Raw genomic sequence first — 20380 nt, 5'->3', positions numbered from 1 at the left:
AATCTGGCTCTACTTCCATTGTTCCGTCAGAAACTTGCGAGCACTGTGCCCCTTCAGTGCCACGACAACCTGTAGAAACTTCATTTTCAGGCAATGGCTGCATAATTTCGGAACCTGGTTCCGTAGCTCCTCCTGTAGGCCCAGAGCACACTAACACACTGTTTTCTTTGCGATGATACCTGCTTACATGTGTCTTGAATGATGCAGCAGAAGTTGACACACTTACACAATTAGCAAAAGGACAGGTAACAGTAGTCACGTCGCCATGAAAGTGCTCAGTAGCATGTGAAACAAGTTCTGACCGTGTAAAAAAGAGTTTTCTTGCACGATTTCATTAGGCACAACAGTCCCACAGACTCCTTTTCATGGCTGACTGGTTTGTGGTGTCTTAAAACGTGACATCGTAAACTTGAGTAGCTTTTAAAAACAACGCAACATGACTCAGAGGGGCAAAGGGCTCCAATAGCAATGCTGCTATGGAAACGAAAATGGTCGAAGTATGCCACTAAAGACCGAGTTAAGGTGTTCTGCACAGAGCCGACAGGTGGCAGACATTCCTACTCAGGCATGTCAAGCTTTTCAGTCTGGATATTGCCCACATCAGCTGCATTACAGAAAAGTGCTAATCAGAGAAAAAACACAAAAAATACCAATATGCATACCAATTTGTTGTGACCAAATACAACATTTGGCTACCACTCTAAAAAACAAGTACAAGTGAGAAATCAAGACTCAGGGGGGACCACAATAAAAAAAAAAGAGGGGGGAGCGGGAGCATAGAAACCGATTTCAATGTTTCAAAGTTTCTTTTCCTACACAAAACTTGTGCACAAACTACTTTCTTTTGTCTATCGAAGAACACTATACAGTCGTGCCATAGTCGTTTTAGAAGTCTTACTAAACAACGGAAGTGTAAGGTGTGATGACGCAACAGACGGGGAGAGTACACACACACACAATGTTAATTATGATAAGCCAATCTGACTAGTCTGCTCTTTTTACATACTTCTAAACAAATCATGGTCTAGTGCTATTAGGTAAGTAAGCTATGAGAGAAAAAGAGTGCAGTATCAAAGAGGAAGGGGGCGGTAAAAGGAAGTCATCTGTCGAGAAATTAGCATCCACAGCACGAAGCACCAGGTGGGTGTACCTCTCAGGAAAAGCAATGGTTGCAAGACAGCACTGGAAATTGAACCCAGCAATTTCCGTATTAGATGCAGACACTATAACTACTCGACATGATTACCCAGCTTAAATACATAGAGTTCATTGAGAACTCCACAACACAGGCACCGAGTGTTTTTTTTTTTTTTTTTTTGCTGTGCTAACTCCATATGCACTGTACAATCATGTCGACATTGAACCACTCACTTACCGAAACCAATACCTTACTAGGTATACTTCATCACCACAGCTCCCCGCAAATAACCTAAGCCACAGACTAACCGAACAAACCATTGTTTCCTTTCAACACTCGCTTAATCAATGCCTTCTGTTTTCCGACTTTTTCACAACACCACAACACAGATCCTCCTCTCATCTCTCCATTTCCAGGGGACCCAAGCGGGGTCCGCGAAGCCATTTTCGGGGATCCGTAAAATATATCTTCCACTTTTGATAGTTGATATTTTTCACCGCAAAACAATTATGCCTTGCGAAAAGGCTGACCTATGCTTTCGTTTTGTCACGAGATGATTTGAAGCTTTTGTTGCAGTCATCCACAACATATATTCTTTTTTCCGAGCTTGCATGTTCAAAGAGCAATTACAGTTCGAAACTGGAAGAATGTGGCTGCAGACCGCAAAACTTACTGAGAAGTTGTTGAGATCGAATGAGCGTAACACCTTATTCTGATCATTTCTTTTTTCACCAGGAAAAACAAGGGGCACTTATTTCACACAGCATGTCATGTTAATTTTTTTATCCACCCCCCTGCTTTTCTAATCCTTCTATTTACTGCAAGGAGTCTCATCACTTCCACCAATTAACACGGGATCTGCAGCGGATTCCCGCCTATGCATTAAATAGACGCCACACTTTATCCGTACCCAAGTAAAAGTAGAATTTAATTTCTCTTTGTGCTTCTAAGATACCGTTTGTTCGCTTCATATATATTATAAGTATGATTTACACTAGTGATCATACAGCCGCTGTCGACTTTGAAGCAGCTTATTGCGTTTTCACGACACTTGGAAATTTTCAACTGCCTTTACTGAACAACACCAAGATAGAAGTAAAAAGAAGTCTTACCTACGTGTACGTTTGCCACTCGAACTTCACCGAGGAAGCTTTTAAATCACCGCCAGAGATGCCTGTGAGAATTAACGTAAAGGCCTATGACCATGCAGCTACCGTCTATTGGGTGCCATGTTTTCTGGAACACAATACTTCGTATTCCATTTCTTATTACGCGGTGCAGGCGCGAAATACAGCGTAAATGTACAACAATGGAAAAACATTGAACATAAATCAACAACTACAAACATGGCGCACATCCGAATCACTACACGCGATTCTCAATGCAGCATTTTAAGTGAGAACTCCACTTCAAAACTCCATGTAAGTGCAACGCTACCACCAATATCAGAATTATTATAATAACCCAGGGGTGAGACAGCTGAGACCAAATTGGGAGCAGTCTTTAGAGAAGCAAAATTTCATTTTTTGAGCGAGAGAATCTTGTTTGGGAGCAGTTAGCGACTTTTAATATGTCGTATCGGGAGTTTGAAAATACAAATTTTCAGTAATGTGGGGGCACCAGTGCATATTTTAGTTGCCTTATAATGCACGTAACAGAGACAGAGATCTTGAAGGAAGATTTTAAACAGATTATCACCAGATATGAACCGCACTACCTTTTTACATACCAGGTGCCTTATCTGGCCTTCGTAAGAAATATGCAAAATAATATTTATTAAAAAAGGCTTTGTTAAATACTAGGTTCCCCGGAAACAATGAAAAAAAAAAACTCACCACACTCAAAAAAAAAAATAAAAAAACGGAATTGCTCAAGAATCTTAGTTACATAACAATGGCTATTCGCTTAAAGAAAAGGCTGACATAGCTTCGAGAGCCCTTAAAAAGACAACGAAAGCACGCTGCACCGCCGTTCGCGGCCACCTCGTGAGGGACCACCTTCAAGATTGCAGCGCAAGAGCACACCTCGCCGCACCGACTATATCCAAAGCGCGTGGGTATGACACCAAGCGAATAATACCGATGACGCCTCTCCATGCGAGCAACCAATAATACGGCATACGTTGACCAGTTTTTTATTATTATTATTGTAGGTAATCAAACTGCTAAGAAGTGCTTCACTATCTTCGGGCTGTCCAGGAGGCCCGCCATGCAGCGGAGAGTTTCGGGCTCTCTGTCCCGACGTGGGAGATGCCCTCTACACCTGGCGTCTAGCTGAGTGTCCTTCAGGACCCCCTTTTTTTGAGGGGGGGGGGGCAATAAAGTTCCACCACCACCGTCGATGTAGAACGCCCGATAATACATAGATTTGCGATTGCCGTTCCGCGACTCGCTAATAGCGCTCGAGCGGCGCCGATAAAAAATCCGTGTCCATGCAAACGAACCGCCGAGTGTACAGAAGCCGGTTTTATTGCATTAGAAGAAAAAAAAAGAAAACGAAGACGCACTGCCGCGGACCGAAACACCAATCGAGATAAGCCTAAAAGTATAGTCCAGAGCTGCCACGCATGCAGCGACGCCTCTTAAAGGGCACGTTGAGAGTTTAGAAAGTGTGGCAAATCATGAAAAGTGTGCCACATGATCGCCGATGTTTCACGAGTCACGAATAAAGCGCCGAGGTGCCCGTTCATATCAATTAAAATGGTGTGAACGCGCGTTCTGTCACCAGGGCTTCGCAAATAACCAAGTGTTTCTACCTGCAGACACCTAAACGCGGAATTCACGTCCGATGGCTTTTTTAAATGCAAAATGCAATGAGAACTCACTTCTCTAAATAAGTTAGACGCTATTGGGCGTAAACCGGGAATCGGGGCTGCACGCGTTCTGTTGCTCATGGAACCCCTTTTCAGAACACATGCATGTGCACGTGCCAGAGCATCCGGAGACGCGTCGCATGCTGGGAAATAATTCCACGCTTACAATTACTCCCTCACGGCAAATGCACACGCGTAAGTGACCACACGTACGCAGCAGCATCGATATGAAAACCGCAGCGAACGAAGGAACGCACTACGCACAACACAGAACCTGTGAGTCAACCCCACTACGCTCGCCACTCGTCTCAGTGGGTTTCACAAGGCGACAGTGGCACCAGAACACACAGCCTAGCCAGTAGAAGCGGCACATTTGATGCACGGCAGCACAATTTTTTGGGGTCACGTACATTAATCAGTTTGATTGATATGTGGTGTTTAACGTCCCAAAAGCACCATATGATTATGAGAGACGCCGTAGTAGAGGGCTCCGGAAATTTCGACCACCTGGGGTTCTTTAACGTGCACCCAAATGTGAGCACACGGGCCTACAACATTTCCGCCTCCATCAGAAATGCAGCCACTGCAGCCGGAATTTGATCCCGCATCCTGCAGGTCAGCAGCCGAGTACCTTAGCCACTAGACCACCGAGGCGGGGCTATTAATCAGTTTAGGGGAGAATATGGAGGCACCGTGGGAGAAGCCTTCGTCACCAGAAAAGTGCGAAGTGCAGAAAAAAAAAACCGCGATTGGGCGTGTATTACTAGTCAACTCGGCTTTTTTTTTATCACTGAAGCTGAGGTTGGCATCAAAACTCTAGCTTTCGAGGCTGCTTTGAAGCAGTTCGGCGCGATTTTCGCGATTTTTATGCTTTTGGAGCAGCTTGGCGCAAGAAAACAGAAATGTATCGAAAATGCGCAATATGCTCAGCTGTCTCATCCCTTATTAACATTTATAGGTGCGGAGACCAAAGCGTACAAAAGAAAAAGACTGGCCAGATCACACTGTGCTAGTTTCCCACATGTTCTCGGTGCAACGTTAGCCTTTATCTCTTATTCTAAGCGTGCGTGTGCGACAACACACTCATTTTAGCGGCAGAAGCTATCACTACACAGGCAACAAGTTGAAAATAGTCGATCACTCACCTAAGATACGCTGACCCACGCCGAGCCGGTGTGAACAAAGCAGGTTGGTGTCCAATCGTGCAGCTTCACAGAACACATCGTCAACGCGATGATACGTGATTATATACCTATCGACAGTAGACGATTGGTGATTGTGGAGCGCCCTCTCCAGTTTACATGAAGAATGAAAAGCTCTAAATTGCTGTTCAGCGCGAGATTCAGATTTGTACAGCAATTAACATTTGCAACATAGCGATGGATATCAAATGACAAGCTCCATGCATGCATGTCGCGGCCGCATGCAGAGAAAATTGCACGAACCTTATTCTGTGTACGGAGGGCTCATTTGTATTGCAATAATCTGTTTGCTTCTATTTTCGCCATGGTGGAGGGAGCGTCCATATGTCAATCTATGGAGCCACGTTTTATCTATATACGAAGGCATCATTGTTGTTGTAATAGTATGCTTGCTGACATACTTTGCAATGACAGAGGAAGCATCCGTATGTTCAGCTATGGAATGACGATAGTTATAGCGCGAGAACAAAACGACGACACATAGACAAGATGGACAGAAAGTACACGAGCGCTATGTGTCTTTCGTGTCCTTCTTGTCTCTGTGTCGTCGTTTTCTTCTCGCGCTATAACTATCGTCATGCCATACCAACTAGCCCAAACTGCCACACTTCTCAGCTATGGAGACTAATTTTCAATGGTGCACGCGTGATAAGCCCGTGCTTTGTAGCAAGGACGGGGTCCTTATAGTTTGAATGAGGATACCACTGCTTTTTCGTCCGTAAATGCAGCATATTTTTTGCAGTGTATAGCATAGTTATGACAAATCAGCTAGCAACAATGTTTCAAGATAGTTTTCGTAAAGTTGCATTTCCGTTAAAGAGACGCATAATAATGCTTTCGAATCAGCCTTCTGGGGCTTGGAACTTCAGTAGTCATCCGCCTTCGGAGCATGGAAACGTTTGGCAACTTTTTAAAATTTTTACAATGCTTTTTTCATATCTTTTTTGTGTCTCCGAGTCAATCATAATGTCTCAGATGTGGTAGTTCTAACACATCTTTCTACTAGAACGTCAATCGAAGTTGCAGCCCCTTGAATGTAACTCATCGACCAGCATTTCATGTACTTAGTGAAGCCAAACACGAGTTTCATATTGTTCGAGCAGAAGTGGCTGGTTGCCCTAAGCAGCTTCACGTTCAGAGACGTAGCTATCACACTCGATGCTTGAAATCCGTCTTCGAAGGTTAATTGGAAAGGCAGGACAGCGTCACCCATCATTCTTTAAAAATGGTGGGGACCTACTTTACCCAGTATTCACCTATTGACCCCAATGTTGGAGGGTATCAAATAATAACAACTATATGCAGGGTTTTACGTCTCAAAACCACCATATATGTGGTTTCGAGGGGCGCCGTAGTGGCGGGCTCAGGAACATTCGACCCTCTCGTACTCTTTAACGTGCCCTGATATCAAACACTACATCACCCTATATGCCACTTCGCCTCTATCGACATGCGACCACCACGCCCGGGATCGATCCCGCGACCTTTGAGTCAGCAGCCTTGTACCCTAGAGCCACTGATCCACCAAGGCAGACGTGTTGGAGTGTATTATCTAACAAATCGATAGTCGCGAAAATTACTCGAGCCCATTTATAACGAGCGGCGTAACGGGGGTTCATTACACAGTTGGACCACTTTCTCTCTTCTCTCGTACCCGCGAGTGTGCTGCAAAGAAAGAATCGAGAAATGGCACTGGCAAAAGTAGTCACGTCACTGGGCGTTATCACCTTAAGTATGCGTCATGAAACGTAATTGTTCTGTCGTGTTATTTTTGTGATTGAGTGTTACTGTGCAATGTTGACATGCTAGAAAGTGCTTGCATCCTGAAAGAAGAAGCGCGCCTGATCGAAACAGCGCATCATTTATTCTCACTATTGGCTAATACCGTGGCCCCCGGAGTTTTTCGCACACAAATAAAAGCCTAGACGAAAGTGTGGCGCCCCTGTCTATGCGAATTTCATAAGACGCCCCAGGCACTGGAAAATGACGGTATACGTGTTTGCGAGGCTTGTTTTGTCGGTTGTTGAGCGACGATTCGGCTCGAAAGCGCATACTACTGCGTAAACAAAACTTTTAAAAAACTAAGAGTTTATTGGTGGATCTCATTTACGCCTATTACATTTAAAAATAAAAGCCAACTTAACTTGATGGCCCAACCAAACGGCGAATGAAAGAAACAGACGACATAAAAGTTTTTGTCTTCCGCCTTCAGACGTTCGTTGTGTAGTTTGGGAGTCGCACAACCTGGCTTAATGTTGTAGCTCTCAGGCTACCGCTACCACTGTTTCTTGGCCACACAGCCGTGGAGCTATCCCCGATAAAGGCACATCATTGACAGCAACGCGCAATTTTTCAGAAAAAGGGGACTCGAGGGTGGAACCCGCGGAACACTTGTAATCCGTTATTCTAAGACGTGGCCTGTTTTCTTTTTCCGCAGATGGCATTGGCACAGTTCATTTTCCGGGAATGCAGCGTGCAGGTCAACGAGCAAGTGCCTTACTGTGACCACCTGAGGAGCGCAAAACATCAGAAAAGTGTTGAAAACCACAGATTGTTAGTTGGAATGGCCGCGAGCGGGACCCCGCTGAACAGCAGCCCGGATGTCGAAACGGCAGTCGGTCCTTCCGCCACGGGGCAACCTTCACCCCAGATCGCTTCGATGCCCTTGGTCTGCCAGTTATGTGGTGTAGCCATAAACTGCGAGAATGACCTGAACGCTCACATTAAGGGCAAAAAGCATAAGAATGCATTACAGAGGGAAGAACACCTGAGGAAGCTCGCCTCTGCTGAGATCTCGCCCCTGCCGTCCGCTGTGACATCGCCGCCCCGCCGCGGTGGTCTAATGGCTAAGGTACTCGGCTGCTGACCCGCAGGTCGCGGGTTCGAATTCTGGCTGCGGCGGCTGCATTTCTGATGGAGGCGGAAATGTTGTAGGCCCGTGTGCTCAGATTTCGGTGCACGTTAAAGAACCCCAGGTGGTCGAAATTTCCGGATCCCTCCAGTACGGCGTCTCTCATAATCATATCACCGGTGGTTTTGGGACGTTAAACGCCACATATTCATCCTGTGACATCGCTACCTACGAATTCGCTGCCGTCGGCGACGACGCCACCAATTTCACCACCGATGTCGTCCATGTCAGAGCCACTACAGGAGCTGAAGGAACAGAACGGCAAAGTGATCGACCTGTCGTGCTGAGTCTGCGGTATCGTGCTGTTTAAACACATCGGCTACAAACTGGAGCATCTAGAGACCGAAGCACATCGCATGAAGAAGATGCAGGTCACTGGATAGTGGACGCTCGCAACCAATGCCCTAAATTCGAAGTTCAGCAATGAGCATCTGGAAGTAGATAGTGACCCGAAATGATGACGTTAACGATGTATCTAGAAAACGACCATGACCGCACTTGTGCGAAGTTTGTCCTCTGTATCCATGGGAAAGATGGGGGAGTGAATTTTATGTAATAAATCTTTTTGTTTCTCTAGGATTGTTTTTGCCATTCTTTATCGTCATACTCAAAGTAGTCGTCGATAAAATGTTGTGATTAGTTGTGATCGGGCCCATCTAGGTCTGCCTGCCAGGTTTAGGGGTCGTTGGTTACCTCCTACGCCTAGTAAAATTTTACATTGATGCAGAAGGTTCTATTGTTAAAAAAAAAACACGTTTCGGTGCATAGAAAAATTAAATAGCTTATTACGTGCTCTTTTAGTAACGAACACATGGCACGACAGCAGGGATAATGCCGTAAAAAGAAATCTGTTCAAAGAAATCTCCAGTGCATTTATGATGCCAGGACGGAAACGGTACGAAAACTGTAAGCTATGTAAGACCAGTTGGTGCATCATTACTTCAAAGGCGCAGCGCAAACTTGAAAACCACTTCAAAACCCTTTACCTCCCCCCTTTTCTTCGTGTGACTTCAAACCACAGTTATACCACGCGCGACTACTTAAGAGGCCGGGATACGCTTGCTCGAGTGGTGCTAGAACCATTTTACAAGAGAAAGAAAGACGATTCTTTCGTCTGCGTGCCCTCGGTTTTGAAGCACAGTAGTAAATACAAGCTGCTAGTTCTAGACATCTTTTAGTTTGGTCTATTACAATGTGCACGTAAATTGTTTACTTTTATTATTATTTTCTCACACGCTCACTGCGGTTTGAACGGTGCGCAGGCTTGGCAGTTTTTCCGAGACATTTAGGTCAGAATTTATTTGGTTTTGACGTTTCATAGATAATGTGGTTGCAGGCTAAGTTTAATGCCTTGTATGTTCGTTCCTGCACGCGCAGGAAGTGAAATAGTTCAGTCCATGTCCCACAAGATCCTTCATAACAGGCAATGCTTCAGGAAAATAAACTTAGTGGTGAGTTTGTGCTCTTTTTGTCACTTGTTGTTGTTCTCGGATTTTGAGCTTTCCCCACGCCTTTCAAGTGCGAGAACGAAATCACGGGTGGCCGCAGAAGAGACTAGGACTCATGTAGTACGGCCAACAGAATACTATCGTCTTTCGATAATATTTGCAGCAAATGTCATGAACTTAAAAAAAATTATGCCTAGAACGTGAGTCGTGAACGTGCTGCGATACCCTCTGATTTTACCTGCCTCCTTCGCTTCGAAGGCGAGCGTCTCCGACGGCCGCCCCCTGTACACACAGCAATGCACTCACAGTTTAATCCAAGGAGCCATGATGTCACGTGACTGAAGGTACGGAGGCGGGCGGTCGCAACAGAAGGCAGGAGGCATGGCCTTCTAGTCTGTGCTGGCTGGAGGCTCCCAATGGAAATGAGAGTGACGTTGCAGGCATAGTTTTATAGGAGGCGTTGACGCAGCGCATGTAAGGTCGCGGATGCGCGGCGCTCGCACGCCAACATGGTCGGCTGTCGCAGCGGAACGTCGCGGCGGGGACTCGTTGGAAACGACCATGTTCCACGGCGATTTGCGACGCCAGGACGTGTATTCCTTGTCCTGTTCTGATCGGCTAACCTGCGGTTGCGTGAAGTTGGACAATATGCCACCAGAAGTCTGCGCAAGGTGTCGTTAACTTCACTTCTTCGAGTCACCACTGTGTCGGAGCTTTCCCGCTAAGCTGACCAGCGAACAAGTTTTGTGGACTTCGCTATCAGGTAAGTTCTATCTTACGGCTCTCGTGAATTTTCCCCGCCTTCGGCCTGTTCGACTGCCGACAAAATGCTCATGCCTTGAATGTTTACGCTGCTTCGAAGTCGCACAGAGGCTTACTTGAAAGCGGCTTTTTTTTTGCGCGCGCGGCTTCGGCGTATTTGCGAATTCTATGCAACGGTGTCACGTGCCCCTTACCGTGAAGTTGGTTACCAGGGGTTTTGCGGTGTGGACTTAGTAGCTGCAGTCAAGTGTCGTGTTAAAGTACGCATTGCGTTATAGTTGACGAAAGTTCCTCTACGTCCCGGGTGAGTGGCCGACAAAACTGCGCTTCCCATCCTTTGTGTTGCAGTTGCGTTATCAAGCGACACGACCAAAGTTCAGTTGGCGTGTTTCGTGTAGATAAACAAGCCACTTTGATTAGCAGGGTTATGACAGCTGGGCTGTATATAATTGCAATAATGCACTTATGGATATTAGCGCGGCATATTCTGTCAGCAGCGTTTATTTTATTGTTTGCAGGTCTTGTGCCAGCAGTAGTTGCTTAAGTTACGTCCAGCTTGTTGTCCTTTTGGCTCTTGCTATTTTCGCATTGTCCGTTAATTATTTTCTCGTCCCAGTTGGGCGCCAGGGACCAATGCTGTGGCGCATCGCTGCTCTCGCTACTTGGCTATCAGAAAAAAATATATTAAAATAGAACAAAACAGAAACACCATACGAAAGCGATCGCCTGATTCGAGCAAGTACGAGAGATGTACAGCGCGTTAGCACGGGTGCTACCCAAGCTCATAGGGCGAAAAGGGGCGAAGAAGCTGCCTTCGCTGCAACGGTTTGGCAAGAGTGCCGGCACATCAACTCCGAACGGTATAGTCCCCGTTGCCGGGCGATATCTACTTCCGTCAATGTCTGCACCTTGTGCCCGATAGTTTTTTGTTTTTGAAGAAAAGCAGCTCACTGGGTTTCTGAAAGAAGGGGTTCAAAGTTCATTTAGCAGCTGCCGCCTTTAACTGCAGCTAAATGAAAGACTGTGAAGGTCTCTGAGATATGCCATTGTCATTGCTCTCAATTTTTGCAGTGATATCGCTAGCACTACTAGGTATAATGTAGTAAGACTGTTGCTGATAAGCATATTGTAATAGTATATTTTAAAAATATTTTGCCTTTATCTCGATACCCAGCATCAGAGAAAAAGTGACATGCGGAAAAATTAACAATATAAATCAAACAATAAACTGAAATATACTTGCACTTTTTTTTATTCGAATGCTTAGGTACTTAGCATTAGTCACATGCCACTAATAAATGGGTTCATTTGGTGCTATCACTTGAAGTTGAAGCCAGCGGTGCCTGTTGGAATGGGTATACCTAAATTTGACCAGACCACATTGCTGTCTGTGCAACTTCAGGAAATTTCGGAAGCACAAGCTGAAGAGCGAAGCGAGTGCAATACGGTGCCGTTTCACATTGGCTTTATAGTGTGCAAATCTTAGTGAAATTCAGCACTCTGCATACTTTATATAGATGGCACAGTATATATACTGTAAGATCCCAAGTGAGTGTTTCCGCCTTCTTTGGAGGATTTCAAATATGCGGCCGCTTGTCTCCTCTAACCATTTTCAATATTTTATACTGTTTATGCGCAAAATAAAACAGTTAATGCACGTGTGTGAAACTTATGAAGAACAATGCTGCACTACTCCTCCCCCCCTTTCTATCTCCAAAAGACGAAATGCTGCTGCGATACTTGCTTTGTTTTTGTTTGAATGCCTAAGTTTCTTCCTGTGTACTGAAGGTAGCAAACAGATGTGCCCTGACGAACTGTGCAGTGCTGACTACACGGTGAGCCAAGCATCCCATAAGAAGTGCTTATTCACCATCTGTCACTAACTCAAAGGTAATGTACCAAGTTCCATTAAATGAAGAAGAGTTGTTTTGAGGTAGTCATGTCGAAGTGAAACTATTGCAAAATAAGTGAGGGTATACAGAGTAATATCAGGATGTATGCTACCTACCAACTTAGCATTATTCATGCTAAAGTGTTATATTATGTGTAACCTTTAGTTGAGGGAGAAGTGCAATGGTTTCCATGAATGAGCATAATTGGAAATTGCTGCACAACCAGTCACTGTGTTTTTGCAGTCATTATTATGTGGCCCTTATTAGTGTGACCACTCACTGAGATAAAATTGCTTCACGTAAACAACAGTAGAAAGGCTCTTGCTAGCTGTATGAAGAAATTATTTTTACCATAGTTTTTTGTTCCAATAAAACGTGCTGTAGAAGAGTACTCCACCTATTTGTCACCATGGCTAGTGCATTTCGTCTGGAAACATGACTTGGTTTCAGAAAGTGTTGCCTTCCGTAGAAAGGGGCAAGTAGAATTTCGCAAAAACTGTAAAAATTTATTGTTTCTTGCAGCAAGCATATCACCCTTTCTTGTAAATGCGTGCATAGTGAGAAGAATAGTGAGCCACATATAAAATTACAACCTTATCAATGCAGTGTCTTGGACTGTCTTTACTGTATGTGATTTGTTTCTGCCAAACGTAAACCTAGGTTTTACCAATTTTAAAGGTCAATCACTATGTTTTCAGTGTACGTTTGCAAGCACAGTTCCACCTCTTATGCTAAACAACAGGCTTTAGTGATGTGCCTGATTCTTGTCTATGAATTTTATAGAATACCTAAAATGAACTCATCTACTTGGCATAGTTATTGGCTACTGTGTGCATGTTCTATGCATCTGGATATAAAAATAAAGATTGCCGCTTGTAGCATTGGATACTGTGTTGAGAAGCTTGTATACACTGCGAAATCTTGCTGGTGCCAAAATTTGTTGTTGGTGTACGGTGAAGCGTCTGATAGCTTGCAATACTGCATTGTTGCAGCTAATTGCACAATGGAGCATTTTTCAGCTGCTCACGTAATTCGAGCAGATGTCGATCACGTTCAATGTGGTGCGACATAGCCACATAAATCATGCAACTGCATACTTCAAACCAGAAACTCTTATCTGAAGTAACATGATGCTGTGATGTGGGCAGCTAAGTGAGAACTGGGGTTTCTCTGTCAGTCATTATCATTACACAGGTTTGCTAAGTGCACTCGAGTAGATTCAGCAGGCACTTGCAGCTACAAAGTCAGTAGTGACAGCACATTTCAATACTAGAATTGCCAGTATATTGCATTTTCAAGAAACTCCATTATTTTTTTTGACACCCTAATGTCACAGCTTGCTCAATCATTTCTTGGTGGTGGGACATTACAAGAAATATCATTTCTTATATCATGCAACATCATTCTATTATTTTTATGTTGTATAATAAATTCATGTTTTGCAACTGCTTTCTCCCGAACTGAAGCTTAACTTCTGCTGGATTGGGTCATCGTTGAAAACAAGAAAACCAAGCCAGGGAAAGCAATAAGGTTCTCCAATATAACAGAAGAGAGAAATGCTGTGGTTCAGCCTATAGCTGGAATTTTTTTTTAAAAAAAGGCACCAATGCGGATTTTATGTGAGTGTTTACAGAGCATATGTGTGTTGAGCTACTTTTGTTATCGCAGGAAGCAGCTCCCAAAAGCAGTGCTACAAGGATGTGAGCCACAAGTTCTTTTCAACGAATGGATCAGATGCCTGAGAGCCATAGGCCGGCTGCTTCTGGCCTACACAGACAGTGAAGTCACCACAGTAAAGGTCTTGCAAAGGCGTGAGGCATTCCTATGTTGCATAGAGTAGGCATGTTATTTGTCAGTTTTATAGCTTATAGGAATATGTCTGCAAAAGTAATTCCCTGCACAGTGTGTTTTACATTCTCTCAAAGTGCGATTAGGCAGCTTTTGCTTTGTCTTTTTTATCACCTTGCAGACCATCTCGCTAATTCCTACAGGGTGCTGCATTAATCGCATTGTGTGAGTATCGCAGAAACTTCATTTCGAAAAACAATTATGGTGACCCCCTTCATTGCCTGACCAGTGTATACTCTTCGCTAACGAAGTGATTTAATGTTGCACTGACAGTCAGTTTTTTCTCTCTGCAATATGAAATAGTGTTTTGACCCTAAAATATTCTGTATAGATTGTGTCTTTGTAAGGCGTGCTGCATATTTGTTTACCTCACCTATGCCTTGCACAGTACTTCTTCACCATGCCGATTTAGCACAGCGGCACATCAATGACGCCTTGCTTAGTTGATGGCTGCATGTTGATTGCACAATCATTGGCATCATGCTTTGTTTCTTTGTGACAGTATAGTCATAATGGCAACGTATGCGTACCTCTCTTCACGATGAGAACGATGGAGAAGCCAAGTGATTAACTGAAAACAGCTACAATGTGTGTTTTATTGGCTGTGAGTTCATCATTTTATCATGTCGACACAAAATTTGTGGCAACGTGTTCACATTTTACAATTTTGCAGTTATCAGAAAGTTCAGACAGTGGGGTTGTTTAGTAGCTTTTTAAATTTCCATTATGAATGGTCAATTTATGCACTGCATGGCTTTGTTGATTTATATTTTGCAATGCTCTTCTGTGAAATAGTCTGCAGCTTCTATAAATATTTATATGTTCATTATACGAAACATTTTGTATGTTTAATATGTACCATCGACATCAAAAGTTTGCGGGACACGAAATGTTCGATGAAGCTGAATTCTCACTTTGTCTGAGAATGTAACTTTGAAAGAGATATTCCATACTGCACTTCGCATTCTGACCTATGCAGTCACCAGCCTAATTACAAGCATTAAGTACCGACCTAGCAGAAACTTGCATTTGTTGTGGATTCAACATCTACCAAGCTTTTCCTCTTGATAGTACTTTCATGGTTTTTTCATGGCACTAGAGCCACCTCCTTTCTCCCCTTTTGCAGCTACATAGCTGGCAGTTCATTGCTTTGCGGCTTTGTTTACCTAATACCTATTCAACCAGTGCATCTAAAACGGTGTTTTGGGTGTATTGCATCTATAAGTGTTTAATATTGTATTAATCGTGGCGCTTTTTTCGGCCTTTTGGGTTCTACTTTTTGACAACCTAACTGTTGTTTTCAAAGCAATCTGTAGATATCAATATTGAATCTACTAAGCTGTGGTTCAGAAAGAAAAGCTGAACAGTTGCCGAGGTGCATGGCCTGCGCCACAGTATTCTATGTTACCATGAATAAATTATAGGCCGGATAATGTGTTGCTCCTTGCTAGTTGCATGTCTTGCTTTTACTTAGAGCTCTTTTCATAGTCCTGAAATATACCTTACGTTGCTCAACACTATGCTACCATGTGAACAACCCCTGCACTGAGTCGATTTAATCTTTAGGGCAGAAGTTGCACTATTGAAGGAGGCAAAATTGTTAGAGGCTTAACTGCTTTTGAATTGAAATTCACATTCAGAACCCCAATATTATTGTTACATAGAGTGCACAAATTCGTAATTATAGATTGTATACATATTTCAAATAGGAGAGGTGAGCGGCTAACTAAGTTGCTTTTCATGTTAGAAAGGCTGGGCATGCAAACATGGACTGAAGAGAGTAGTCAAGACACTGCAAGCACCAACAGGAAAAGTTGACATTAAGCTAGAAACGAAACAAGACAAGTGGAGATATCAATCAAGACAGCATGCCTGTTGGTCTATGTGAGAGATAACTGCTCAGCATTTGATTTCTTCCTTGAGTTATTCGATGGTTGGCTCGCACATGCACTACCACATGTCGCTATGCCAAACCTCAGCCATTAGATGCATTCCTTCATTTTTGTGCTTGTACGAAACTGCGTGATTAGAATTTTGACATGCATTTACATCGTGATATGAAGATAGGTTTAATGATGGGCCTCTGGTTAGCTGTCTTATTTGTTCCGTTAGTCTGCCTTCCCATTTTCAGTTGGCATTTAGGTGTCCCAACTCACCTGCCGCGATATTTGCATGCCCAGCCTTTTCAACATGTATGCATATAATGCGTAAGTAAAATAGGTTATTGAGTGAGTATTACGAAGTTATATTTAGGTCTAGTGTAAAATGTTGTTTCTGTTTTCTTCTGTTAAATTTCTTGCTTAACAATAACTGGGCATTATTTTTGAGCCTGGGAATGGGGTATGAGATATACATACATAAAGCAGCAGCTGTTTGCATGCTTTCGAGACTGCTACCTCATGAGGCCGATAAAGTTGCGTTACATGGGGCCTGCTAGAAAAAGTGAATTGTTCCTAATGTTTTTGTTTTCTCGGCAGACATTCTACAAAAACTGGCCCAAAGGCGGACAGAAGGCAGTACAGATAATTACACAGAAGCCATCGGGCTGCCTCAGAAACTGCGACTGAGCATTACCTGTAAGTATTAGCGAGTTCTTGTCATGTTAGTCTGCGAAGTGATTTCTTTGACATCTGCAATATTTTCCAAAACTGGTGCTTTGATGCCTCAATAAGGGAAGAAGTTGTCCCAGCAGAATTTTTTGGGAAACACTTTCTAGTACAGTCATGTGCTCAGAAATTGAGTTATGGGAAAAAATATCTTACACATGATTGTTGCTTCATGCTTTTATCGCAGTCTTTGCTTCTTTGTCAGCAAAATTTCATGATTAAGGTATCGAAATAATTTTTGTTTACACTTATGCTAATTTTGGCAGTGAAGAAACATGGCGAAATGGTACTCGCCTATGACCCGCCGGTCGTGGGATTGAGTCCCTGCAGCAGGGGCTGCATTTCCGATGGAGGCGGAAATGTTGTAGGTGGTCAAAAGTATTGGAGCCCTCCACTACGGCGTCTCTCATAATCATGTGGTGGTTTGGGGACGTTAAACCCCACAAATCAATCAAATCAAACATGAAAAATTGCAGTGTTTTTTGTATATTTTTTACAAGAGTGATTCTTTCTTGTAGAATAAAATTACATTGTTTGTTTTAACTGCATTTACCAAAAGTTAGAAAACGTCTGGCTCTAAAAATTGAAGACGCCTTGACACAATTTTGCGCTAATTTCTTTGGCTGATAAGACAGTCATTAAAGCATAATTTAAAAGGGTGAGCATTGAATTGAAACAAAAGGCTTACTGTCGATATCTTAAAATTCTATCAAACACTACATGACAGTTGTCTTATTACGGCAGAAGTTTAGATGATGATAGCGGGGAGGCTTGAATGAGGGTCAAATCATTAAAAAACTTTGTTGTTGGAGTCAATCAAGATTTTTCAAGATTAGGTTGTTTTGAGTATTTGAACAAAAATCGTTTGTCTAAGTTGTGGCAGTAGCCTTCATACGGTTTGCTGCTCTGGTAAATGGATGTGTTCTTGTCGAATCTCTATTTTTCAGCATCATAGACATAGTGTTATTAAACTGTCGAACAGCCGGACCCCTGCTAAATGCCTAGTCCTGTGGAGCTTAATTTTTTCACCCAGTATCATTGGAATCGAAGCATTTGTTAATGTTGAGGATTTGTAATGAATGTGTTGAGATGTATACCTGATGAAAAAAAAATCATTGAACAAATGTTAGAGCTCATTATTCGACAACAGAACTTTTCTTTACCAAGGCAGAAAACTCCATCAAGGTCACTGCCACAACTTGCAAAAATTGGCTTACTCAAACATTGGCTCGAACAACACACTTAATTTAGCAATATGAAACTCATTCAAGCCCGCATCTTCATGTTAGCTCCTGCCATAATAAGATGTACAACTGTCATGTAGTGTTTATTGGATTTCAAAAACTGTAGATGCAAGCCTTGCTTCTTAGTTTAATGCTCACCGTTTGTGATGATGCATCAAATATTGTCTTTTTCATCAGGCTAATACCTCCACCATGATGTTATAAATAGGGTGGTGTTTGCCTATCCAGCACTCTGTCACGCGCAGTGATAGAGTGCTGGATGGGCGGAGGCTACGGAAACGACAACGATGTCCTGATCCCCTTATCTCACAGCTCCTGTTTCTCGCCCCAAAGGTGCCGTTACAATATGTTCCTTGCCACACGTAGGTCATTGCAGTGGTCTACAATTTGTTTGTTTTGTGCAAAATTTCATAATAAAATGCAAAATTTTTTTGTTCACCCCACATAACTCTCCATGGTGTTTGTAGTTACAGAAATTGTAACTGCCACACCATGGCAATTATTAAACGGAATTTAGTATGCTAGTCTATGAATTCTTTCGCAGTTAGAATATAGTGTGTTTAAAGTTCAGTTCTTGTCTACTATAGCAATAGGTCTTCGTAGCATCCTGCTGCTTGTTCGGGATGTGATCAGTTCTTGTCCAGAAATATCGTCTGCTTTTGTGATATACTAAATAGTGGTGTGAACAGAGGTGATGTACGTAGTAGACACTATAGTTGTTTAAACTCTGAACATTGCTGCTGCTACAATAGTTCTTTTTTTTACTTCCTTTACAAACATTCAGAACGGAGACAAGTGGAGCTGTTCATTAGCCGGGCACACATTTTCTTAAGCGGCTTTCAGCACTTTTGACAATTATGATTCTGTATACATCTGCCAAAGTTGTGTTCAAAGAAGCGTGTAGCAGTGCATTTCATAGTTCATTTGGCATGCAGCAGCAGGTATGACTCACACATCTGCAAGATAACGCAGCACAGTGCATATTGCCACCCACACGTAGTGTGTCGACAGCAATTGCGCCTCTCAATCTGGAGGAAGAAAGATCGCATGCCTCCTCACTGCTCAAAAGCCAGCCACAACTGATGCATCGTCATTGAGCTAGCTACTCGGTGGTTTAATAAACCTCCGAGTTTTGTGATTCATCGTGACAAATTGGTGGAAGTGCTGTGTAGACTCACGGATGCTACACACCGTAATAGGAGTGCAATGCCAGTCACTATTCTTGTGCATCGGACAAGCCACCGAATCAGGGGACTGCCTCCGGAAGCCAACGATACTACTCCTTCAAGTCGACAAGTATGACCAGCGCTTCAGTGCAAACCTCGCCAACCGGCACGGGAAGCACGGCGTTGAACCGCTATACGTTGGAAAGCCCACGTGCACCGGCGACGTTCCATGTGATAGAGCGCGAGGACGTTGAGGACTGGTTGGCGCACTTCGAGCACGTAGCCACCTTGAATCAGTTTGACAACACGGCGAAACGGGGTCTTGTCTATTTCTATCTCGAAGATGGGGCACGTACGTGGTATCAAAATCGAGAGGAGCAGCTGAAGACTTGGCCCGAATTCTCTTGTAGACTTCTGCAGACCTATGCCAGCGCTGATCGCCAAGAATGAGCTATTCTGGTCCGCGTCTAGTCGCCAAACGAAACTGTGACCATGTATGTCGAAGACATGACGCGCCTCTTCCTACGGGCTGATTCGAGAATGACAGAGGACAAGAAGTTGTGTCACTTGATGCGCAGTGTCAAAGACCAGTTTTTTGCCGGCCTCGTGCGAAGCCCTTCGAAGACAAACGCGAAGTTCTTGTCCGTATCCGTGACAAGGGAAAAAAAGCTCCAGCAGCGATCCAAGCAATACGACAGGCAAGTCAGTGGCATGTCCACTGCTGACATTTTGACCGCCAATGGAACCTGCTATGACTGTCTACGTGAACTCATCCGTAATATAGTACGTGAAGAGTTGCAAAAGGCTGGTGTAACACCTCATCCTACAGTTAGCTCCATTGCAGCTGTGATCAAAGATGATCAGGCCCTCCGGGACACCTTGGCTCCTGATACAGCTGCGCCAGCTCCTGCTGAGTACCGCCATGGGACAACCTACGCGGAAGCCTTGAAACGTCCTACTGCATCGCCGCCATTGTTCGTTGATCCTGTTCCTGCTGTTTTACTCCAGTCAGCGCAGCACATACCCTATACTACAAAGGCACGTACACGCCACCATCCTTGCCCTTCGTCCGTGGCGCTACTGTCGCCCATCGCTCGGTGCAACCGTTCCAGTATATCGACGATCGGCACACATCTTCTCGGAAGTCTGATGTTTGGCACACTCCTGAAAACCGGCCTCTATGCTTTCACTGCGGAGAAGCTGATCACTTGTATACTGCCAGTGCCCATATTGCTGTCTTGGGCTTCGTGGCTTCTCTGCGTACTCGCCGCCACCCATTTACGGCCAGAGACCACGCGACATCGAAAACTACCTCTCCCAGCAGCATGCACCACCGTATTCCGTGCGCCAG

General features: G+C 43.9%; 1 protein-coding gene across 5 annotated transcripts in view; it reads right to left on the bottom strand.

Annotated features, from left to right (window-relative positions):
- The window catches only part of LOC119162364 (uncharacterized), a 67145-nt gene that overhangs the window by 29944 nt on the left and 16821 nt on the right, over positions 1-20380 (bottom strand). For 2 of the 5 annotated variants that reach the window (XR_012887384.1, XR_012887383.1), the window contains exons 1-2: positions 5096-5159; positions 2251-2312 (exon numbers count right to left, since the gene is read on the bottom strand). The exons of the other annotated variants lie outside the window; for them this stretch is intronic. The gene's annotated coding sequence lies outside the window, so the exon portion shown is untranslated. Of the gene's footprint in view, positions 1-2250; positions 2313-5095; positions 5160-20380 lie in introns of those variants that run through there. 5 annotated transcript variants of the gene reach the window in all.

Source organism: Rhipicephalus microplus, chromosome X (genome assembly GCF_043290135.1).
Source record: "Rhipicephalus microplus isolate Deutch F79 chromosome X, USDA_Rmic, whole genome shotgun sequence".
Classification (NCBI taxonomy): Eukaryota; Metazoa; Arthropoda; class Arachnida; order Ixodida; family Ixodidae; genus Rhipicephalus; species Rhipicephalus microplus.
This window is presented reverse-complemented; position numbering and strand designations above follow the sequence as displayed.